Source organism: Falco biarmicus, chromosome 10 (genome assembly GCF_023638135.1).
Source record: "Falco biarmicus isolate bFalBia1 chromosome 10, bFalBia1.pri, whole genome shotgun sequence".
Lineage (NCBI taxonomy): Eukaryota > Metazoa > Chordata > Aves > Falconiformes > Falconidae > Falco > Falco biarmicus.
Genome location: NC_079297.1, coordinates 8,710,990 through 8,736,400, shown reverse-complemented (window position 1 = coordinate 8,736,400; position 25,411 = coordinate 8,710,990). Strand labels below are relative to the sequence as shown.

Sequence of the window (25,411 nt, the reverse complement as noted above, 5' to 3'; positions counted from 1 at the left end):
ACTAAATGCATGCAGGGTTCAGACCATTCAGGGATGCACGTGGAGCCCTGCAATTGCTCCTGAAATCAGCGGGCACTTACTGTAAACATCACTGAAATACAGTCCCAGATGTCTCATACTGGAATTTTTGAAGCTGAAGATACCTGAAAGTTACAGGACACTTCAGGAAAGGTAAGCTGGAGAGGGCAGTGCTTTTTAAAGCACAGCAATACTTAAGTATGACAAATACTATAGAAGTGCTAATGCTGTTTGGCAATTTCCTGGAAGGTCTGTGGAGTGGAAATTCAGTTCATTAACTGGTGTTGGTACCTCCAGAAGTCATTTCAAATTGTTTTCCTGAAATAAGACTTGAACCCAGATGGCAGAGGTGAACCTGCTTCTCTAGCCTCCAACAAGAGATGTTATAGGTTCAGAAACAATATTTATATTCCCAAATCTCAATCTCTGTCTCTCTTTTTTAAGCTTATTAAAATTAAAAGCATGACCTGCCACATCACATTACATCAAAACATGATGTAACTTCTTAATTTAAAAAAAAAGTTTTAATTTATGATGTTGTATTATGCCACAAAAAGCTTTTGTTTTCCCCAGAGAAACTATAAATTTTTTACAGCGACTGTTTATCCAGTATCTTTGGCAGACTGAAACAGTGAGCGTTGGCAAAAAGCAGATATTTAACAGCTACTGACGAACAGCTTATGAATCACCAGGCTTGAATCCTGGCACACATCTCCCTGTAGGTACCTTACTGAAATCACCCATCTTCCCTTCACCTCCTTCTAACTGCTGTAACATTGAGTAACTGACTGATCCTGAACCACTAAACTTGATCTACTTTATCCTTGCAAGCCTTTATATTTTTGGGGGAAAGCACTCTTGCTGTAACGGTGTCACTGCAGTAACATTCCAGAAGCAGTGTCCAATATGGATTTCCCACTGATTTCGAACAGCCCAGGAAAACACTTTTCATTACAGCAACATTTGGCATTTATATGTTTTTCATTTACAGATGTAAAAGGGCTTTGCAAAATGGTTTTACCTATATGGTTACATAGGTGGGGGAACTGAGGCACGAGCAATAGATGGTATCGGTAGAGCCAAGAATAAGCTGGTCCAGGTCTGCTCCACTGGTCCATGTATCTTCCAGATGACGAATTCCTGTTTGGCTTATTGTTTTACATGCTTCTGCGAGGCAAACTGGACTACCCTAGGACAGGTAAGGCGGTATGTTTGTTGGCCTGGGTCTCTCACAGTCTGCTTACTTGTCTGGTGCTTTTTCTTGGGTCTGCTCTGGCTGAAGCAAAGGAAGTTTAATGGAACTTGAGAACAAGGACTGCTTGTCCGAACAGGGCTTTTTAAGCCCTTGGTTTCTAAACAATTGCTTTATAGGGTGGACCGTGTACCATAAATCTATACCATAGGGGTATGGTCATATTGGCTTAACTGTCTTACTAAGACTGGACTTATTTCTCATACAACTGATAAAAGTCATAATGCTGTCAGTCCCTGGTATACTAGCTGTACTCAACTTTTACTGCTTCCTAGTTCCATGATCCATAGTGCACATATGGGGTATAAAGCCTTCTTAAAATCATAGCCCCTTAACTAAAAGCTTTTTCTGGGAGACAGTGTGGTTTGAATTATATTGAGGACCCCAAACAGCAATTGCTCTTGGGCCACTGCCTTTGAAATAGATCTATTTTAGGTGGATATTCCTCTTTCAAAAGGGAACTTCTAACCCTATTTATGAGCCTCACTGCTCGTACCAAATAATGTAACAGGGGAGTGAAAGCTCCCTCAGTATTTTTGATATAAACACACAACGATGATCTTCGTCACATGCAATGTGTCGGGTGAAAAGGGGACAGGTTTTTTTCACCATGGTGTAGCTGTCGCTTTGGGTGCCCTAGTGAGAGCCAAACCACAAGGCTACAACCCATTTTTCATGAAAAACCTGGAATACTGTCTGTTCTATCTCAATGTTGACTAGGGGAAAGTTCTAACTTCAAAACCTGTCCATGGGTCAGGAAACCATTTCTGACACCATTTCTAGTATCAAGCACCTTCCCCATTAGCACCTTTTTTCCCAGTGAAAGACTGGCAAATTAACCTGGATTGGGTTTACATGAGAACAAATCTTCAGTATGGTTCCGTACGTGGTGTGCAAACAACTGCACCACCAAAACTGTCAGAGCACCGAGTCTGAAATGAGCTGGGGGCTGCTTAAAATACGGTCGTCAACCCACACCTAAAATGCATTTGTGACGCTACAGCCTAAGAGAGGATGGTTGGCCAGTGAGAGGGAAGGGAAGAGGTCTCAGGTGAAAATGCTGGATGCAGCTGAGCTAAAAAACTCTGAACTCCCTTGCGAATATGGAAGGAATTGAATGAAATCTCCTCTTGACGTGACATAGGAGGTTTCAAGTTTTATGGCATCTTACATTATTGTTTAAATCTGTTTCAGGCAAGAAACATACTTTTTAAGGTCAGGAATACAGATTTGTTAGATGCTAAGACACCTGAAAAGCAAGAATACTGGTTGTAGAATGAATATTTTACAGAGTAATTATTTAAATATATTCAAGTATGAACATCTTTAGATCCTAAATTTAGTATTCCTTAAAAACATAATCTTACAATAAAACCTAGCCCATCCTCACATTGTTCGTAACATTCCAATCTTCTGTTTGAACTAGTTGTTTTGAAAAGTTGTGTCTTGGTTGTTTATTTCAAGTGCCCCACTGATATTTTTGCCCCAGACTTTAATTTCTGGCATAACACTTGCACATATGTTGATGATGATATACGTCTGAAGTTCTCAAAACACGATCGCATACTACGGCTGGTGTGTGAACCACTCAGATGTGATGTGCAGAGGCAGCTCCCTGTTTCCTACATAGATCCCTTGCCTGGGAGGTGGGTTGAGTGCCTGCCTGGGGCATACAGCAGCAATCCAGCGACTGCAAGGTTGTTCGGCAGCTCCACTCAGGACCAGCCCGCGCAGTGAGCCTTCAGGGACCAGGAGCAATATTGTCCTGGAGAGATCTGACTTGAAAGACATTGATGAGTCAAGGAGTTGGGTAAGTAGTTAAGATGTAAGTAGTTGGGAGGTCTAAAGATGCTGCTGGAAGGAGGAGGGTTGTATTAAAATACAGCACATGTGAGAAAGGAAGGGATAGACACATGCCCTCGTCTCTACATGTGCCTTGGAAGTTAATAAAAAATCAGCAAGCAGTAGCAGTTGCTATTGTAACCTTCTGAGCAAACTGAATTTGGGGAACCTCGATATAACACAGATAAGAAATCCATTGGCTCCCCTGAATTACTGGATTGTAAACCACATTTTCAGTTAGGTTCTCCAAATCCCCACACCAATGTGAACTCAGATTTTAGGGTTCAACTATTTTGTTTAGGTACCATAAACAACTGGATCTCAGTTTTATGTCTGATTATACCTCTCGTACCTCTGAGCTTTATGCCTCATTGTACGGGCAAAACGGGCACCTGCAGAAACTTGAGCTGGCCTGCATTTGGCTGAAAACAACACAGATCAAATTTAACCACACCTGCCCTATACAAAATGAGTAGTAAATGGTTATTACATTGAAATAGAGATAGCCGCTATTATGTAAAGGTATCATTAAAGTACACAAAGATCTTTTGTTATTCATGGTATCACCAAGCTTAATAACAGCTTCAATTTTGCAATTAAGTTAGGGGTACTTTATTGTCAAGTATTGGCCATGCTATAATTGTTGACAACCATCCCTGGTCACCTGTCTTCCCACATGGTCTTTGGTGTGGGACTGAACCTTAGCTTCCTCAACCCTATCCAAGATTTTTATTCTGGATCTTCTGCTCTGCTAACCCAGCGGGCTTAAGTACAATGAAGGCAAGAACTGAATTTCCTCTGCGTGCATCATACAAGTTTCTTACTTTATATCGTGGCCAGTGGGACAAAAGCAGATGCAGTAGAAAGCTTTAGTCTGTCATGTGAGTGTTGTCTTGGAGGGACTTTATCAAATACTCCCAGAGCCCTTCCAGGTTTAAAGTACAACACCACAAAATCATAGGAATAGAGACAGAAAAGAATGGGAGAGTCTGAAGAACAGGTCTGTTGGAAAGGGCGAGAGACTCTGTCCCTGCATTCCAGCTCACCCAGGCACTTGTAACTCATTAGGACAGCACTGAACACACAAATAACCACACGTGCAGCTCGGGCTGCCTTAAGTAGATCAACTCGGAGCTACTACTGCAGTATAATCATCAAAGGATTGGAAATATACCCGCACAGACCCAGCTCCTTTTTCCTCTCGCCCTCCTGGCTGGCAGGTTACATGGTACTGCCCACTGACAGTGAAGGTAGAAGGACCTGACCCGCAAAACTTCTGCTCTGTTTCTGGAGGCTTCAAAACTAGATGTATGGAGAAAACAAGGAGGAAAGGGCTATGAACTCTTAGAAACAGCAGTTGTGTGGAACTCATTATACACTGTTTTCCTAAGTGATATATGAGATTTATAAGGTATTAAAGGGAATTTAATCTCCTTAGGTGCCCTCGCTGCATCACTTTAAAGTAGGGTGTGCAAAGATGATGGGGATGGTGCAGGAGAGCTCCAAAACATTCATACCCTCAGTACTACCTCATGTCTTTCTTACCAGTAAGCCTACCTAATTTGTGAAAATCCAGCAGGCATTATATCCTTCGCAGCAGGTATTATACATGCACTCTTATATTTGCCGCTGTTAAATATAATGCTGGAGCCAGAGAATGATCACACACACTGTATTCGGACCCAGGTCTAGCTTCGGTATCCCCAGTTTTCTGGAAGTAGCACGTTAAGTCACAAAAGCAATTCTAGTCCCAGCCCTGCAGGGTATTTACCAAAGGTTTCCTTTCGGACCCTTGACTTATTTTTCCAATTTGTTTCCCTGTTATCATACCATCCACTAATCCAAACCGAATCTTCCCTAACAAAAAGGCCCTTTCTTATCAAGATTAAAAGCAGAATACTTTAAGTAATTTAGAATACAAATGTGCAATGAAATATCAGTCTGGGTGATGTTATGAGAAGAAAGAGCGTACAGTATGCTTTATGTGCTTTTAGCTGTTCTACCCTACACTGCAACATGTGCACCCACTCTTGTAACCTTTACTGCTGTGCAAAGATGATCTGTCATTTCTACAAAATATATATATATATTTTATTATTTTTTGCACTGAGGCAGCTTTGAATCCTTACTGCCCTCTAGAGAAATTCTGCTAGAAAAGCTCAAACTGACAGAGTCAGCAAAAAATAATTGCAGTCCTAATCTTAACTACACCAGCTGCGTGCAGTGTCGGTGACAAGATCTGTAGAAACAGAAAAGCACTTAAAGGACCCTTTTTCTCAAGCCTCTCACTATCATTGGGAGTTGTGGCCAGAGTCAAACACGTTTGTCCCATTCACTGCACAGGAAAGCTTGTCAAAAACTGAGTTTTCATTATCCATGGGTTTAAGCAAAAAAAGAAACAAAAACATTTTTTGTAAAGAAATTACAAGTGCAAAAGCTGCCTTGATTTCACATCAGCAGCATGCGATGCTTAGATTATTTAATCTACGTGTCTGTAACTGTATGAGTTACTTTGTCATTCTCACACTTCTGTCTCATATTAAACCTGTAAGCCTGATGACCGTGGATGGAACTAGCTGTGACTGAGTGCAAAAGCCTGGACTCGAGCAGCACGGCCGCGCAGGGCTTGAGCCAGTCCTCTGGAAGATGCTGAACTCCTGCACATGCAACTGAGCTCTCAGAGGTATAACTGACCGCTTGCGTCATTAATTGCTGCAAATCCAGGAGTATTTTTTAGCAAGATGTATTTGCCTAAGTCTGTAAAATCAAAGAATCAGAAGGCTTGGCAAAAAATCATGTGGTTTACAATGCCACGGGAGTATTACTTCATGTGGTTGGGCCAACAAAGAGAAAATGGCAATTGCGATGTTAGCAGTGAATGATAGCACAGTGCAGCTAAGAATACATTCAGCAAACTGAGATCCTATTTTTATACTGACAAAAAAGCGAAAAAATGTAAAATGTGTGTCTGTGTGTGTATATTTTTTTTCCAAAACAGCTGAATCCCACTATCCTGCAGAATCTTATTCATTTAACAGGCTGTCAGTGCAAGTTTCTTTACATAGCTCTGCCTTTTCATGCCTAATGGGGTTTGCCCTGAACCAGACAAAGCCTATTAAACATGGCAGAGAAACAGATGATGGGAGAGGCTACTGGAGCAGTGTTGGCTGCCCTCTAATGGCATGTGTGCCACGAGCACACACCTGAGCTCCCCAAGGACTCCTGCGAGGATGCCAGCAGACTATTGTCCCAGGATGCCTCCTATTCCCTGCGAGAGGAATGTTCATACCCTGAGCAAAAATGAAAATCTGGTGGTGTATATGCTGTTTTTCAGACCGCAGTGGCAGGACAGCGGTAGCCAGCGCAGCCCAGCGCCGTCCGCGCAGAGGGGAAGATGCGCAGTCGACAAAGCCACCAAACCGAAGGGCTGGCTGGCTCAGGAACAAAAATGTGTTGGGTGTGTGAGTACCAGGGGCTGTGCCCTGCAGCTGTCAACCAACAGCTATAAATGCTGGACAGCCTCAGCATTTCACTCCCTTTGATTCACGGGGGGGGGGGGGGGGGGGGGGCAGAGGAATTCAAAAACTTTATGGGTTCAGATTGAGTTACAACTCCTAACTCGTAATGTGCGCCGAGCCAGAATTTTAGAACTGTTTATCTGATTTGAGTGTGTGTAAATATCAGTGTAGACAGGAATAAGCTGGGCACTTAATCTGCGAGTCTACTGAATAATTGTAGAACTGTATATATAGAAGAACATAACCCTCTACACCTGAGAGTGCAAACTTGGAATTGTCACACAGAGACAAAAAGCAGCAATTATTATTATTATTATTATCGCTGGTTTGTTACAGTAGTAGTAAGGGACTCAGTGCACCCCTCTCTATAGCCAGCCTGTCTTATATTCTAAATAAATAAGGGCTAAAAAGGAAATCAAGGTTTCAGTAATGAATTATTCTGCCCAGTCTCTAAGCAGCTCAGGAACAGTGCTTCAAACTGAACCCACAGCTTCTGCATCTCAGACTCTTCCCTCATTCCTTGAACCTTTGATGTCCTTTCATGTTCTCTGTTACTTACAACGTTTCACTCGCTATATTGGTTAAAATCTCCACTTGAATCAGGGAGTAAAGAAACAGCTGAAATTTTATTCACTTCTAGAACAAATTATTCAAACTTTTCTGAAACTTGAAAAAGGTTCTGCTTAGTTTGAAGCAAAGTTGCAGTCAGAGTTTTACTTCATCTGAACCCTATCTTACTCCATGAATTTATTTATTGTAATTTCTATTGATTCTTTCTGCTCTTCTCCATTGAGTAATCTGGAGGTCTGCAAAGGATGGATTAAGACTTTGAGCTAACAGGCAATTTTAGGCATTTAGGCATTTTGATTTATTTTTCCAGTATGTTTACTCTGAAGTGAAGCTTTGTTTGCTCCCTGAATAGCGACCATCATTCTGATTTTGTTATTGCTGCTTAAAAATTGTTTCTGAAGATCCCACACGTTTTCCCCAGTGCATTGATGATCTGTGGGTAAGCATTGATACAGAGATCAAATAAATGCTAGTTCAGAAAGCAAAATTACCATTCCAAAAGACTGTCCTGCTTGTATCAATTTAGTAAGCTCAGATTTAAGAAGACATTCTCCAGGGCAATGCTCACCTGCACGTGCATGAGTTTTAGTGAAGCCCATGGGAATGGAACAGCACTATCTGGTTCCACTTAAGAAGAAAGTCCATGTCTGGGGGAGGAGGACACAATATCTTTGTGTCTTCAAGACCAAACACTGATTTTTTCAAATTGTTCACAATTACTCAACTTTGTGTTGGCCGGCACAAGGATGGAAAGGGGGATTGTAACAGGTGGTGGCTGCTGTTGGAATAGATGTGGTGAGGGTATTGCCTACCTCCCACTTGTCTGACCAGCGCATGCTCATGGACAGAGTATGATTTGCAACCAACTTAGTGCTGTGGTCTCCTGGATCCATTAGCACACCTCTTAGCCTGCTGAGAGGGGAATAACAGTGCCAGATTTCTGCTTGACCTGGCAACAAAATCGGAAGCAAATCCTTTTTTTCTTTTCTGAACCTGAGCAAGTGGCTGTTTGACAGGGTCTCCTTTCTTCTTGTACAGTCCAGAGAGAGCAGCGAGCTTTACAAAGAAAAGGTGACACGAGTGAACGGGCAGTGGTTGCTTCTCACTGCAATGTAGCTGAAGCAGGTACAGGGAATGCAAAGCTCTGATACTTTCTGTGCTGGAAGAAATACTCCAAATATTCTGATTTCTAGTTAATTTTTCTGCCTTTGTATTTGCTCTGTGGAAGGAGAACCTGCAACGGATGAATTTTACCAAGGAACCAACATCATGGAGGCATTTGAACGTGCATCTCCATGGCTGGTGAGTGCCTTACCTACCATTGGTTCTGAGGTTTATTTTGCTTTTGAACATAAAATCTCCTTGAAACTCAAGAAATCGTCCTGACAAACACTAATTCAAAACTGATACGTTTCCACACAATAAATTGGTTTACATAATCAGTAATTTCCAGGGAAAACCTGTTCAGGCAAAAAAGTACGCAGGTATCTCTATTAATTGACCTAATCCTCCACTGCTGGTGATAACTCAGCACGTGTTAGATAAGGCCTGCTCAGCTCATTAAAAGGACAAACTATCCACAGAGGAGCTTTGGTTTGTGACCATTATCTGTCTGAGCGATTCATCCTCTACTGCACCATCCTGTCAATAGCCAACTGTTTGGCTTGCATGTTTCTTTTTAAATATTTTCTCACCTTTTCATTAGTCGATTTTCATCTTCCCCGAAAACTTTCCTAACCCAGTTAACAGAGGAAACAGCAATCTGGTAGCTTGTTGGCAAATCAGGTAACTTTTCTGTGGTAATTCTTACTGATCTTCAAAGAGCAGGGTACCCTGCCATTGGTTTCCCAGCACAACTGAATTTCTCACTAATCTCATCCCTGGCCCATTTCAAACAGATGTTTGCATTTATGTCAGATACGCACTAAATTGGATACTTTGGGGTGGAGTCCAACACCAGCAAATTTTCTTCTGACAGTTGTCAGTTGCATTATTCAAACCAGCCTAATGCTGTATGGCTTCATGCACAAAAATGTAAAATGCTGATAATATCCATTCCCTTTCTTCTGTATCTTTGTCTTTCTCCATTACTATAATTCTGTCCTCTAGCTTTTTTCTCTGCTGAGCTTTCAGGGACCTTCCTAATCACCATTAGACACAGTGGGAGAACGGGTGGCAGCGGCGTGGGTAAAAGGCTGTACTGCATCATCTTCATGAGTGACGGCACAACCCAAGCAGCAAACATAGCTCACTCACTCTGGGGAAAAACTATTTTATTTTAGATATAGATGTATTTATATTTATGTGCATATGCTTGTATGCATCAAATATTAATTTCTTTTATTCTAATTTTCTCTCATTTGCATCTCTCCCTGTGCCTCATCATTCTGGGGCTGGGGTGGCTTTGCACAAGCGTTGCCTTTGAGGTGGCACAGAGCAATATCGTCCCGGCAAAGAAACTGTGTCTGCAGGAGGCCCAGTTCTCACTCTCTTCCTCCCTGGCCCAGGGTGACCGGACTGGGCTGCTGCCCACATGTCACCCCACGTGCCAGCCAGCCAGCGCTGCAAAGCGCTTGGATTCATGTTCCCCAGTGTAGAGGAGCCAGCCTCCGATGCGGATGGTGCCCTGCGCCCCTGAGCATGCCAGGCTGCACGGCCGTGCCAAGCGGGTTGAAGCCCACACAGGCAGTCACAAGGAGGTGTCTTGCAAGAACCTCATGCAGATGAGAGCAAACCTGGGAGCACACCCTGACCCAGGCCACGAACCAAGACCATGATCCCAAAGAGGTGATGTCCAAGCCTAGATATTAGATGTGACACAAACCACATCCGATTATTAGCCCCTATAATTTGTAACAAATCTCTCCATTCTTTTTGATCTGTATATGAGGTCCTTTATGTCCTTAACCAGGGAAAAAATCACCTTGCCTCCCTCCATGCTATATTGGAGGCCACCAGGTTAATTCCATGCTATATGCATGGATAAAAAGGAGGATAAGAAGAAAGAGTAGGTCATGCAGTGGCAAAGGTTGAGAGGCTCTGCTTTAAACACTTTATGGGAAATTGTAAAACTTCTAAACAACTTAATAGATTAACTTCCCCTTTCAGTGGCATCAGTAAAACTGAATTATCATCCTCACATTTAACTGATGCCTACACCCAATACTCATCCATCAGGGATCATTTAGTGATAAAGCAATCAATCCTGCCATGGTGCAGAGGGGACAAACTATGCAAGATACCATCACCAAATATCCTTTCCACCCCAAAGCATTCTCTGAGTCTTTGTCAATGAAAGTGCATTTGTCTAGTCTTATCTGCTGCTGTATACGTGGAATACAAAGGAAAAAAGTAAAATATGCGTTTGATGTACATGTGCAGGTGCCAGACGTATTATCAACCCAAGGAGGACTGCCTTTTTTCCAGGAACTGAACACAGCACCTGAAAACCAACCACTGCACCACTACCTCAGGTACCAAATTAATAGAAACAAAAGCAAACATAAAGCTGCCTTAAAATAATGCTGTGACATGTAAAGGATTTGAGGGAACAATGAGAGATAAAGTTGAAAAAATGCGTTTCTGCCTTATCCTTATTTTAAAAAGTCTTCTGTGACTTAAGCCAGAATCTCTAAAATTCTGGTCATCTTTTCATCATCAGAGCAGGCAAAGTATGCTTCCCTTTTTTTGACTCCTCACCAGTAACATTTTTGGGTTTGATGTTTGCCTTTCTGATACATTAAAGAGTTAGATATGTATTGAGATTACAGCTCAAAAATAATTGGGAAAAGTTTTATAATTATTTTAATCAGCAAGTATGGTTTATTAAGGTATGTATAATGTGTACAACTCTATCATTTGAACAAATAACTTTAAAATATTTTTTTACTCAAAATATCCCAACTCTAAGCAAGAAATTGTCTATTTCTACTACAAAACAGGTAGATTCTTAGTAATAGGAAACATGTATAACTTATTTTCTAAAACAGAGGTGTTTGATTTTCATGCTAACTGTAGTAACATTTCGGTATTATTTGACTATAAGGTAAAAAAATCAGAGTAAGTTTATTTCTCAGCCAGATATGAACTGTACTAAGACCAAACTCCTTGGACATTTTGTGAATGATAGCATGGCTACTGGAGCAAAAGGAAACATTTCCCTGCTGCTGCTTAGGAGTTGGGATTTTCATCAACAGGTTCAGGCTAAATTAAGAGGTTCAGTGTAGCAGGGTTCTTCAAAGGCTTTGTAGTTGTTCAACTCCAATTAAAAGTCAATTGAATTGGACACGTAATTCCCATTTGTGTCTATGAAAATCTCTCTTCTATAATGTACAGTGTTACAATTCTGGGCTGAAAAAACATGTACACAGAAATGTGTAAAGAATGCAACGCATGTACTTGTTTTGAGGGGTACGGAAAATAACAGCTTTTATATCAAATGCTTAGCATTTACACAAATAACCAGATAAAAGTAAATCAAGATCTTAATATCTGCATTGATGTATGTGATCTAGCACCCAAGAATTCATATGATTTTTATGTGTTCTATATTGTGTGCCAAAGGGAGCTATAAGTAGCTCATGGAGGATAGCCAGTACAATACGGACCTGCTGGTGACACAGAACTGAGTATCTTTTTAAGGGAATTAACAGGGGCAGCAACCGTAGTGGGGCTCCAAAGTGATGACAATAGAAAATTCTTCGGGGAAGATAGTCTGACTCTGCAAAAAGTTACTGACATATGTAGGACAGTAGAAACAGCCCAAGAGCAAATGCAAACCCTATCTAAAGATCATGTGGTGAAATGTATCAGAAGGAATTACAGGAGATGAAAATGCAAAGGTAAAATGTAAGGCAGAATTGTGTGCCGCCTGCTGCAGAGAAAACTGACACACCGCAGCAATCTGGCCGGGAAGAAGCCAACAGTGTCAGAATTACAGGGGACACTGGAAGGGCCAGAACCTGATATCCAGTCATCAATACTTTTGAATTCATATTTAAATCAGGTTCAAGTGATCAGACCAAAACCCACCCTGGAGGATTTTGATTTTGAGAGAGATTCACAAGTGGAAGGACTTTTATTTCTTGCTTCTGACTTGGATGTGAGTGAAAGTTGCCAGCAGCAGCAGCCGCTCCCTGCAAGCTCCTGTCGTTTGGGGCTGAAATACTGTCAGAAATGTTCTTGGACTTTCAATTTCCCTGGCTAGTGCTGAGCAGACCAAGCTGCCAGTCTGTGCACCTAAAGCAGAATCCAGCAACCCTAATACAAACTTCAGGCTTGTAAATCAGTTAAAGCACCTGGTGACCACTGTGTTTCTCTCAGCATCCTCTGCTGAGTCGATCTGGTGTTAAATACCACGTCCACCAAAGAGCTGCTAATAGGAAGCGACCCACCAAGAAAGCAGTAGTCCCCCCACCCTGCCTGTGGTCATGCAAAGTTCCTGAAGGTTCCTTCTTCAGTGGTTTTGACTGGTTTTATGGAACCTGCGGATAAACTGTCATTAAAGAGACTGTCCAGGCTCTGAGAACACAATAGTAACTATAAGGAAAATGAAAACCCATCCTCGAGGTGTGACTCTGTTGAGCACCATTTGGTCAGCAGCAGTTTCAGACGCTAAAAGCATGAACAAAAAGTCAGCCCCACTGCCTAAGAACTATTCCTGCAAGCTTGAAGTCTGGCTTTACCCGGGCGGTGTTAAGCAATAAAAAGCTCCTGCTATCAGTATGCTGATCACTCATTTTATAGAGGACACTAACCAGCACTTCTCTATAGAGTAAATACAAGAAGCATTTCTTAATTTGGCTAAGCAGTCACTGGCTGAGCAGGATTTCTGCCAAGAATTTGTAAACAATGTAAAGGAAGCTGAAGAAACAGAAACTTGCCCAGTAACATAAAATGTGGTGTAATATGCACACATTCTCTGCGTGGACAAACAGGGTGGCACAGAGCAATAAGGAAATCAGTGAAAACCTCACAGTTCACACAAACTGTGTGAGAGAGAAGCATGCGGAGATGAGGAAAATCATTTCTGCATGGCATCAGGCAAGAACGGAAAGGCTCACCACTTTCCTCAGCCGCAGGGATTCGTTACCTGGGTGCAGCCTGGATGCTCACCCGAAGCAAACCAAATGTAATTTTGGGCCCTGTGGAGCTCAAGGCCTATCCTCATTGTGCAGGGGGTTGCACTTTACCTAAAAAGAGACAAGGCAGGAGGAATGTGAAGGAAGACACGGAGCCCAGAGGGAACCCCAGGAGCCTCCCACAGCTCCTGAGCTTGCTCCAGCTCTGTGCGGCCCAGGGCACACCTGCGAGCCACACACCCAGTTTACACCCAGCCCCTTGTGACTCCTGTGGTCACCAAAGTGCGAGCGGTATCTGGATGCACAGGCTGTCATAAAATCTTATTCCAATACATCTTTCTCCAGGCATCTCGTTTCTTAAATAGTCCCCCCGGCCCCTGTGGAAACCTTTCTGAGATCGACTTTTCAATATTTTTAACAGTATTAGAAGTGACTTCTTGCCTCTGTGCATACAAATGATTGTAACTATCCCTGTTTATCACTGTGACACATATGCGCACTAATTAGATATTCTTTTATACATCCAAATCCCAACTCTTTTGAAAATCAGAGCCTCTGCTAAGCTCCTCGAAATGGCTTCTTCCTCCCAGAGAACGCTCTCAAAGCACACCCATCCCACCACGAGGAAAGGGTGATGCTAAGGGTGCAAACCAATGAATGCTGATGAAGAAAGCCAAAACAAAACAAGCTTTTGAGGCGTAGTGATTTCTAAATATAAAGTGAGGCTGCAGACTGTATTTTTACAACTAAGTAAATGAAACAGTGGGCAGAAGACCCCAGGTGCATGTCTTCCATGCGAATGATCTTTGTGCTGTGTTACACACAGCCGAGAGAGCTAAAAAGGCACAGGGGCTGCCCAATGCCCCGGACTTCGGCTCCTCGGGACCCGGCAGAGGACCTCAAGGATGAAACACGCAGCAGCTGCTGCATCGCTGGCAGGCAGCGTGCCCCTGCTCGCCTGTGCTTGTGGGGAAGCTGCAGCCTCTATTCACCCCACACGCTCTGGCAGCAGGAGCCAAGAACGATGAGAATGATTAAAGACCTTCTAGGAGAAATACTAGGCTGGTCTTTCTCTCTGCCATGCCAGTTTGTGCACTTGGGACTTGACGTGCTTCACAAGAAAGCATTGGAGTGACCTTCAGCAGGTGCTCCAGACCCTCAAAGGGTTCAAGGTGCCACCATAACAGCCTGCAAGGCACTTCCATTCCTCAGGTAGCCCTGGGAACTGATCCGCATCAACAACTATTAATAGAGGTAAGGCTTAACGTGCAAATTTTCAAAACACCTTAGGGCCAGGTTCTATATGTTTATTACAATGAACTTGAGATTTCCATAAGCACTATGTTTCTATTTAATTAAATAAGTGAGAGCCAGCTTTTTCAAAGTGCTTCACAGATCCCACCCCACTGTGATACCGCTGCTGAGCTCTTCTGGGAATCTGGCTGCAAGGGCGTGTGTCAAGTCCCTGGAAAATCTAGCTCACTCAGATCTGGCAGGCTGATTTTGAAACAGTATCTGGAAATCCATTTGCAACATTTGTAATAAATATCCATTTGCATATACAAAAGCTGACTTTTGGCATGTATAAAATTTTCTTATAGCTTTCCTTTGAAAATCTGATCCAGACTGTCTAGACAAGGCAAAACTCTCATTTGTGCTTAATATTTTATAATTTATTATTTTGCTTTCCTTTCTGATTAGTTTGGAAATGTCCCTTAGGAAAGATGTAGTGATAGGAGGATGTAGTTTTATAGGCTACTCATATAATCCCACTGCTCTGGTCATACATACCCTTGAAGTTTGCTTTAAAGCTTACACACATAAACCCAGCCTCGTAAATCTAATTCTACCTACTGGCATGCACTTTCAGACATCCACAGTTCATCCAAACACACACCTATGCATTTGCTTTTTATTTCTTCCTATGCTTTTTTTTTTTTTTTTTTCCAATAGTAGCATTGTAAATTTTTAAGCAGATGAACATTGTAGAGCTAAAAGAAATTGAAACGTGCCATGTATTTGGTAAGCAAGCAAAGACACTGTGGCAAGACAGAGACACCTTTAGAAGGGTATGCCTCTCTCTTTCTCTCTCTCGCTCTTACTCAAAATACAGCTTTTACAAATATGACATCTTAAAATTAAAATGTTTGTTCTGAAAGTAATAGCCAAGATCATAGAATATTTATGTGGTCATTAATATTTGAATTTTGAATAATGCATACTTATGTATTTCCACAAAAGAATGCAATGCGTGTTTTATACCAAAGTCATATTATTTTCCCTGTAACAAGTACAGAAGCAGCTTTATTTGCATTACTCACTTGCAGGTATGTAATATCAGATTACACCGTTAATTCTCTTTGTTTCCTGGAAATATCTGTGTCAGGCTTTTTCACTTTGCATACATAGGAGGTCCATATTCATAACAGTCTGTTTTAAATGCAGGAAAGTTCTGTGCACTTAGCTGTTAATTTTGAAACAGCTTCTCTTAATTCATTCTGTTTCATTTGTTACTAATTCTATCTGCTTCTTACGAAAAGTTTTGGCTCTAGGAAATCTAAGCCACATCCTACCACTTCATCAGTAACGGTATAGCTATGCGCAAGGACACACAGCTGCATATCAAATAGCGCTTCCATGCGCTGCCATTCACCATCACTCTTCGGGATGCTGATGAATGTGCTGACAGACAAAGGCTAATTGGCAGACTGTATGGAGTCAGTTTTTGATGACACAGGAGAAATAATAGGAGACAGAGCAGGTAACAAAGAAAGTTTAGAGGGAATAATAACAGAGATAAAGACAGAAAGGATTTCAGGCGAGGAGAGCGCACAGCCTGAAATACAGCAGGAGGGAACTGAAGAACCCAAGAAATGCACAAAAGCATGAAAAAGGGAAAAGGTAAAGGGGAGCTAACCCTGTACTTACTGCTGTTACAGCACAGAAAACGTCTCTGATAGGAAACCAGGTTTGGGATGACACTTTCAAAACTGTGAGCTGGTTCGCTGAAATGTTTGCTTAGGGTTTATGAACCTACTAAGCAAATGTGAACCCATTTTCGTAAGAGCCTGGACTTGATAGATATTTTGTATTTCAGACTGGGGGATCAGCATGCAGCCATTTCACCTAATTTTCACCTTGAGGTTTGGGTGCAGACACACCCATTTCAGATGCAAGCATTTGTTAAAATATTTTGCTGGGCATTCATTGGCAAGCATAATTACAGTACGTCATTTATGACCACCAATGTGTTCATGGTTTTTGGTGAGGCACCTTGCAAATGGACAGTTCTGAGCATGCGGACACGGAGTTAATTTGAAGACAACCCAGATTTCACACTTGTTCATGCTGTCTCTTACTATGGGTTTCTATAGCACTCAGCTGCAGGATAGCTGATCAGGTCTTTGAGCACAACTGTAAAGCTTAAAACCTGAAGAAGGGATTTTATGTGAAAACCATCTGAGGAAGATGATGCAAAGTAAAACAAATCCACTAAATCATCCACGGCCAGTTCTTCTTTAATCGCAACTGATTGGTAAAGGATTTCCTATACTTAACTCTAATTAAAAGAAGATTGACAACCTCAAGTGCATTCTTCCATCAGAAATCTTGCATGTATTTCCAAAGAGCTGAATTTTGAGCCTTAGAAAATGCATTTGAAATATTGGCTAACATAAATCACCTTTTATCCACTATTCTCAGTAAAACTGCACAAGTTGAGAATACAGATCCATGTTTCTAAAATATTTGCGTAAGTGCTTATTAGCAGAAACGTGGGGAAGGTTTCCTTGCTCGATCAACTAATGGATGTAACTGACTGAAGAAGAACATGTGCATTTAAATTAGTTGAGCCTGCAGCTGAAATCTTTTGCCTCAGTTTTTAAAGGGAGCCAGAGTGCTTGGCATCATCTTCCCCAGGATAATCCCACTGAGCCAAACAGACTGTGGCCAGACAAAGCGTCTGCACGGCCGACTGTGAGCTTCCATCAAGGATTGAGATATCTCCCTGATCTAAACTCCAGTTATAAATAACTGCAGGTGAAATATTCACCCATAATTATTGTTTTCCTCACCAAAAAAAAAAAAAAAAAAAAAAGTTGGCATTTGATCTTTTCCTTTCTCTTGTTTTTATTATAAAGCACAAACATGAAAAATATACCATCACACTCTGCACTGTGCACAGAGACTTTTTACCCTTTAAGCCTCCAAAGAAATACCAGGCCCAAGCAAATGACCCAATTACTGTGTCCCCATTCAGTGTGTCCCAGGTCAGTGTGCAGATATATGCATAAAGGCAATAGCAGCTTTGGGAAATAATCTTCTTGATTATAAAACAGCCATATACATGTTCTCCTGTGTGTAAATACATGACACTCCCCAAAATACAACCACGCGGTATTGCTGATTAGGTATCAGAACGGAGGAGGTGGATGTATATACGTTTAAGGAGGATTTTTAGGAGCCGTTTTCTCCTAAATCACACATAACATCGGTCAGTGGGAGTTAGCCTTTTAAAAACTGACCTTTTCAACACAGAGAATGTCTTTAAGTTGGGTATTTTGTCAGTAACTTACTCCAGAGGTAGCTGAATAACACTCTCTGATAAACGGAACAAATACAATCCACGTATTTACTTTTATTTTTCCGGTGCCCATAATTTTGGGGGTTAGTGTTCAAAGATGAGCATTTATTACCACACTGAGGTAATGAAGAAGACATGTCTTTTTCCTCTTCTCTTGGCATACAAATTGGATTTCTAAAAATTCACTGTAGTAATCACAAAATGCTGCTGCAAAGAATTACTTGATAAAACCTTTTGAGATTTCAGCCTACCTCGTCCCTTTGTTTCATAACTAGAAGGAGTATAATGAATGCAAAAACTCTGTGAATAGAGCTCAGCAGGGCCTACTTTTTTCTCATGACTCCTGTGATTATAATAATTTGATTTTATAGGTGTCTATCCTAAGACCCCAGCTAGGGAGCAATCTTTACTGAGTCATGAACTTTCACATCATTAAATCTCTCTACATTTATTTTAAACATATCAAAAGTGTCAAATAACTTTAGATCTAATAAATTTTATTTGCATTGGGTAAAATGAAGTTTAGCCACTTGGGAAAATCAATGAAATAGTTTCTTTAGCACTCGGGAAGGTAGTTGGGCTCTGGAGCCTGCATGATTCCACCCCTGCAGCAGTACAGCCCATCTCCTGTACGGGCCAGGACACATGTTTACAAGGACAGGAATCTGAGTAATTTCCTACCAGTCTGAAGGGAATATTAAACTCTTCTGTCAGTTGGATGTATATTATTTACGTCCCTTTTTTTATTGTTGTTGTTGTTGTTGATTTCAAAAATATTTCTTTGTTGGTTCAACGCTGACTCCCGATAGAAAGTGATGAAATGCCCAATATGTTAAAAAACCTTATCACTAAATCAGAAGCAGAACTATAAATTTTGGCTTTTGAAACTGAACTGACTGTTGAGGATCATTTTGCTCCTGAAATATTACAGCAGTGATCAATTTGCTGTAAAATTAAGCAGTTTAGCTCTGCAATCTATAGATGGAAAACATGTTGTTCTTGAGCAAAGTTTATGCCCTGCCCAAGGGATAAATTAAATTTTATGGATAAGACATGCATTATTATATGCTTATCTGTTTAACATATCATTCTTTTCCACATCAGTATTATAAATATTTTTAATCATACATTTGATCTCTTGTGCATATAGTGATATGGTAATTCCCCCTGCCCCCCTCAAAAAATACGACCAAACACAGTTAATTCATCACAGAACAGGGGAGAATATTCTAATCTTCCTAAGAAATATGTTGAAGATTGAAGCAGAGGCACTTAAAATTGGGGCTACTTTGCAATCATTCAGTGGAATAAAATTTTCCTGAAGGAAGGGGTGGAGTTACATTACCCATTTTTATTATGGTTGTTATTATTGAATATTTATATTACAACTCTCTAATCAAAACTGGGGGCTGCAGGCCAAGACAATCCAGTTACAAAACTTAGGGAAAGCAGTAAAATATATGCATTTAATAAACTTGTTACTGGTTTTGTAATTTTCTGCTGATTTTCCTTGAATTCTATAAACTAGACTTGAAGCTCTCAGACTGACCATCACCCTGGCTTTCAAACACTGGGCAGCCTAGAAGTCCCAACAGAAATGGATCTTTAAAGGAAAAAGAAAGAAGAGTGAGAAGCTGAGAATCCTTTGCCTTTCATATATGAGAGACAGCACAGAGAAGACCCTTAAGAGGTTTGTAGGAAAAGGAGACCAAAGAGTCCTGATGCAGTACCGAATAAAATCATAGGTACCTGTTCAACATTCACAATATGTGACACTTTAGTGTCCAAATTAGAAACGGATGAATTCCACTTGCTCATGTTTACTATCAGCCACATCACTGAATATATTTTAAAAATGGCAGTGTTTTAAGAACAGAGTTGGAGTGAAGGTGCACAAGTTGGGAGAGTCAGTCATCCCCAGTATCTTTTTGTTTGGTTGGTTTTTGGCTTCTGTTAAAGCAGATTAAAAGGGGTAAGCTCAAACCCTTAATTATGAGTTAATTCATCTGGTCAGTCTGAATGGGAAAAGTAAACAGCAAAGATGTAGATAGATGTCTTAATTTGGATATTTGCTCACCAGTTGCCTTCAGCATCTGTCATTTCTACTTAATGTTGTCCATCGTGAATACTCCATGTTATACTACGTTTTATGTGAAACCTCTCCCCATATGCCATTTTTACTTGAGATACATACAAATTCCACTAATTTCATTTGGAACTGTGCAACTTAATTCTTTACTCAGCTTTGAAAACCTAAAGCGTGGGTCCTTGTAACATTATCTTCATGGCTGACAGCCCTTTCCTGCTCTCGCCGCCCACTTGCTTCCTTTCAGTCACACAGATCATCAGTCTTCTAGTTTTTGGTGACACGGGTATCACTGACATATTATTTCTAGTCACCTTAATCTGCAGTTCTTTCTTTCTTTTTATTTTCTGTAGCATATGCTTCCATCGTTTTTCTTATCAGACACAACTGTTTTATACAAGCACTTTTTAGCCCATATTTTAGGCTGCCTGTGATACATTTCCTTGTGAATAACCTTTTCCCAGTTTTATAGAATGAGAAGTTTAAGGTGAATATCCTAAAATAAAAAAAGGAGAAAAAAACCCCACACCTTCCTTCAAGGTGAGATCTATTCCACTGCAGAGAATGTGCTGGATGATGCACTGCACGGGACAATCCTGCCTTGCCAGGAAGATGTACACAGTAGAGGTAACTCACCTTCCTCACTGGGGTGCTGTGAGGATTAATCGGTGAATGTATTACAGTCCTTGGAAGTTGTTAAAAAGCTACAGAATTGCTAAACAATATTATTGTTTCATTGTATCCTCACACTTTATATTCAAAGGTGAGTGGTTTTGAGGAGACAATGCAGCTGTGTCTCTTATTATCCACGTTCTCCATCACAGCAAGGAAGTTCTGCATATGCACGTTTATCTCAAGAGTATTCTGCCAAAATGTAATTGCTGCAGGTGTATAAATGGGCTGTCTTCTCAGGCCTTTTGGTAAGCTTTAATTCTATTTTTATAAAATCCCTTCTAAAATATTGCTCTCTGGGGCAGGCCCTGTCTGTATGATCTGTGTTTGTACAGCTCAGTGGGATCTTGATCTGTGACTCAGTGTCCTGGATGCTAGCAGACAAAAATAAAACAAAAATATATAAAAATGTTACTCACTAAGCCAAAGTTTCTACCAGGCAAAAGATTCAAGTCCTAGACTTAATAAAGTAAATACCAAGAAATTCTGACTAGTGTTTGTGAGGGATGTAGTGCTGATATGAAATCATGCTCTGGCAACTGATTTGTAACCAATTTATGAGCACAGGTTGTTACCTGCACACTAAGGGGAGGTTATTGTACATCTGGATTTTAAGACTCTGCAGAACAGTTGCAATGATCATACATAAATGGAAACTATTTGAAAAATGAGCATATAATGAAATAGCATTCTCCAGATGAGCACTCCAGAGGCAATGCCTGGGGTAGACATAACTGAATAATGTTCATCTAAGGCAATGTGATAAAACTGTTTTGTACGTTGAAGATCTAGAGAAGAGAACGCTGAAATGTTAGAGAGGCTTCTGAGGAGGACAAGGAGGTGGACAGTCCCTGTGCTCTAGCATGGAAGGAGGCTCTTCAACTGGTCTGTGAGAAGCAGCACTATTTGGGAGACGCTTGTGTATCAGGTAAACGTGTATTCATACACAGAGTGTTTTTAAGAGGTAATTTCTCTAACTGGACACGTGTGAGCGTTGAATCTCTGGTTACTAATTTTATAGCCTCTGAAGAGATTAAAAATTCCCCATCTACTCAGATCTGTTAAATCTCTGTTAACACAACTCACGTTCTAGTCTGAAGATGGGAGGATAGCGTGAGCCATCCTGAATGAGATGACAACTGAGGCCAAAGCTCTGAGAAATCTGCACCCAGAGGCACCAGGAGACCCATGACATACCAGATAATGTGAGATGGGGTTTATGTCCTGTCTTACAAAACAGCCATTATAACTTTCTGCAACATGTATGGAATTTTGCATTTTTAAAAGCCATCCTACGTGAACTACTTCATCTTCTAACTCCTGAGGAATGTGTGGTAGGCACCGTGGGCAAGCATGAATGATTGTAGCAGGATATTAACACTTTGGTTCCATGCACTGAATACAATGACAATTTCCCACTGTCTTCACTGGAAAGTGGAATGACTCCCCAGACGGGAAGCAGAATACATTCATATTCTTCCTTGTCTCTTGGAGAAGAACAAGACAAAGGAGGTGGTTCCAGGACTCCAATATCTCACACAACTCAACTACACCTGATTATTATTTGCTTCTCACAACCTGAAAAGAAACCCACTACCAGATTTGTCTGTCTCAGCCCTGCTGAAGCTGAATACTTTCATACATATGTATGGATAGCTTAAGTTTTTATGAGCATAATTTGGGCTTTTCAAAATAGTGACACAATAACAAAGCAAAATTGAGACATGCATGTAATTTGAATACTGATTTGGTTTTATCTCTTCCTGGTGCTGGCACTTTTGATGCTGCTCTTTTCCATTCCATCTTCTTTCTGTTCTTATTTCCCAATGAATGGAATTAGTTGTGAGTGCATTTGCTGCTTCTACCAACCAAATATGAAACCTGAAGAAATATGTATCTATGACCTCCCTAAGAGTTTTGGACAGTTACTCATTTACTGCTATCTCTTGAGTTTTCTATCGATTACTTAAAGACACATTCCTGCTCCTCTTGTCAAATAGGAAAATGAGCACTGTCAGATGGTTATTGCCATTTTTTGTGGTATTTTCAATACCCTAAGCCCTTATTTTTATTTACAGCAATGCAGCATTTCAAGGAGGTTACTGAAAAGAATGCCTTTTGATTGTATTTCAGGTCAAATACCCTCAGTGAGCTGTTTGCATCAATTCACAGACACAGGGCAGGATTCCCAGTGCTCTCCTGGAGCGTGTGGAAGGAACTCCACCAGCCGTCCTGGGGGTCACAATAGTCACAGTCACGTCTGCCTCTGCTGCTGGATCATCTTGCAAGTTTAGAGTCATTAAAAGGTAGTCTATGGTAGAGAACTAGGTATGATAAAACTCTGCCATGTCTCCTCACTCTTTTTTGAGGTTTATGAGTAGCAGGCAAAACCCCAGACCTGTCACACCTATGCAACGGCACAGAGGTGCCTCGCATGCAGCGGCAGGCAGATCCAAACAGTTTAGCATTGTGGAGAATCTGGTCCTAAAATCTATCCATAAAAAGTAGTCACTTAATAATTTCAGAAAGAAAACTAAAAATGCTTAGGGGCAATCTATGAACAGAAAAAGGGGGTTAAATTCACCTAATAAATTATTTGCAGACTGAATAATTCATGGAAAATCCAGGGTGCATTTAGAAGGGTTTGATTTGGTATGTCAGCCTCCTCTGGAGAGTGAAGCTACCTCAAAAACTCTGCATATTCTAAGGTATCATTTTGGGCATGTTACCACAGCAGAATTTCTGTCTGGAACCAGATGCGTGGTTCAAGTTTCTTGTCCCTGACACCAGCCACTACCTTAAAATAGAGAGAAAACTGCAAGAAAAATCTTACAACTGGTCTATTCTGTCACTATCTAACATTTGCCCAGGTGGCCAAGGCGGCCAGCAGCAGCCCGGCTCGTGTCCCAGACGGTGTGGCCAGCAGGGCCAGGGCAGGGACTGTCCCCCAGCACTTGGCACTGGTGCGGCCGCACCATGAATCCTGTGTTCAGTGCCGGGCCCCTCACTGCCAGAGGGACACGGAGGGGCTGGAGCGTGTCCAGGGCCGGGAACGGGGCTGGGGGGCGGCTGGGGGAGCTGGGGGGCTCAGCCTGGAGAGGAGGGGGCTCGGGGGGACCTGATCGCTCCCTACAGCTGCCCGGCGGGGGCTGTAGGCAGGTGGGGGTCGGTCTCTGCTCCCAGGTATCAAGTGATGGGACAAGAGGAAACAGCTTCAAGTTGTGCCAGGGGAGGTTTGGATTGGATATTAGGAAAAATGTCTTCACTGAAAGGGTGGTCATGCAGGAGCTTGCATCGGACAGGGTCAAGCACTGGAACAGGCTGCCCAGATTGGTGTGGAATCATCAACCCTGGAGGTATTTAAAAAATGCGTAGATGCAGTGCCTAGGGACATGGCTGAGTGATGGACTTGGCAGTCCTGGGTTAACAGTTGGACTTGATGATCTCAAAGGTCTTTTCCAACCTAAATGATTCCATGATTCTATGAAGCTTCTTGCATTGGGCAGACATGGGAATAAAGGGTTTCCTTCATAACTGCATTCCCAACCTAGCAGATATTTCCGTATGTTTGAACTTTCATAATGTGAGCAGAGATTTGCTCACTTCTTTAAAGTTAAGCAGATGTATAGACCAAGTGCAAAAGTGCATGTGTGTATCATTTACTGGTCGCCTTATCATCTGAAGAATTATTATTTCAGGGACAGACAGACTTAAAATTACTCATTTATAAATGTAAATAAACATCTAAGACCTTTTTGAAAGCTGTTAAACATTTGGGTTCATCCTGTGGCAAAGAGTTAAATTCAGCACAAGCACTGAGTTTACTTTAACTTTGGGTAAAATTTTCAAATGTACATGAAAGTAGGTTGAAGTATGTATAAATGCAATTGAAAGCCTAGCATTTTAATACATAAAGTAGATAACAAAAGAAGCATATAAGACTTTGTAAACAGATATTTTAAAACAAATTTAATAATAGACTTTTTAAACTACCAAATCACTGTCGAAGCATATATATTTTAAAAGACCTATGACTATATTTTAAAACAATCTATTTTCCTTTCACTCACTTGCCAAGATCTCCATTAGGAGTTTTTTTTCCTTCCAATATTAAAGAATATCTCTAACATCTGTTGCAATGAATGGTGAAGGAAAGTGTCGGTTCTGCCGCTGAGACAAGCAATGCCACCATTTGAAGGAGGAAAAATGTGTAATAATGAATGTCTTCAGAGAGCAGTCTGTGGCGTACAGAAGATGTGCAAAGTCTTTCGTTAGGTTGATCTTCTGAGTTTCTTCGATGCACGTATAAGGAGTGTAGTTAATCATCCAAAACTTGGTCGATGGGAAAAGTATTGCCCAGAGATGCTGAACCCAAATATAGTGCCACAACAGAGCATACCACAAGGACTTTGTTTCCTTCCTTCCAGGTTATCAGGAAGGAAAGAAAGGTATCCCATTAAAACATGAGTCAATCTCAGCTTAACGGGAGCAGCCACGACTTGAAAAATTATTTGCTTCTGTTCCATGAAGGTTCGCAGAAAGATGAGAGGAAGGGAGCACTGGCTGGGGATTCGGGAGGTTCATGGTTGCTTCTCCACAGTTGCTTTCTGTGTGACTCGGGCCCCTCTCTGTGCTTCATTTCCCTACCAGTAAAGGAAAGCAATAGCATTTTCTGATGTTTTAATAACCATCAATAAACAGGTGGGTATACTAATGACTGCAAAATGCTCAGTTATTATAGCAAAAGGGAGGTATGTACAACCATCACAGAGTAATAAAAATAATGTCTGC

General features: G+C 41.2%; 2 long non-coding RNA genes across 4 annotated transcripts; both read left to right on the top strand.

Annotated features, from left to right (window-relative positions):
* The first annotated feature begins 630 nt into the window (after nt 1–630).
* On the top strand, nt 631–6,561 carry LOC130156268 (uncharacterized). Its single transcript, XR_008824364.1, has 3 exons — nt 631–1,216; nt 2,901–3,080; nt 5,665–6,561. It is a non-coding gene; the product is annotated as an uncharacterized LOC130156268 (long non-coding RNA).
* Nucleotides 6,562–6,691: 130 nt separating this feature from the next.
* On the top strand, nt 6,692–23,664 carry LOC130156525 (uncharacterized). Of its 3 annotated transcripts, none has more exons than XR_008824447.1 (5): nt 6,692–14,534; nt 19,391–19,552; nt 20,421–20,575; nt 20,712–21,548; nt 22,754–23,664. It is a non-coding gene; the product is annotated as an uncharacterized LOC130156525 (long non-coding RNA). The 3 variants fall into 3 exon arrangements; XR_008824448.1 differs by having other exon boundaries at nt 19,391–20,575; nt 20,712–20,868; nt 21,407–21,548; XR_008824446.1 differs by having other exon boundaries at nt 19,391–20,575.
* The last annotated feature ends 1,747 nt before the right edge of the window (nt 23,665–25,411 follow it).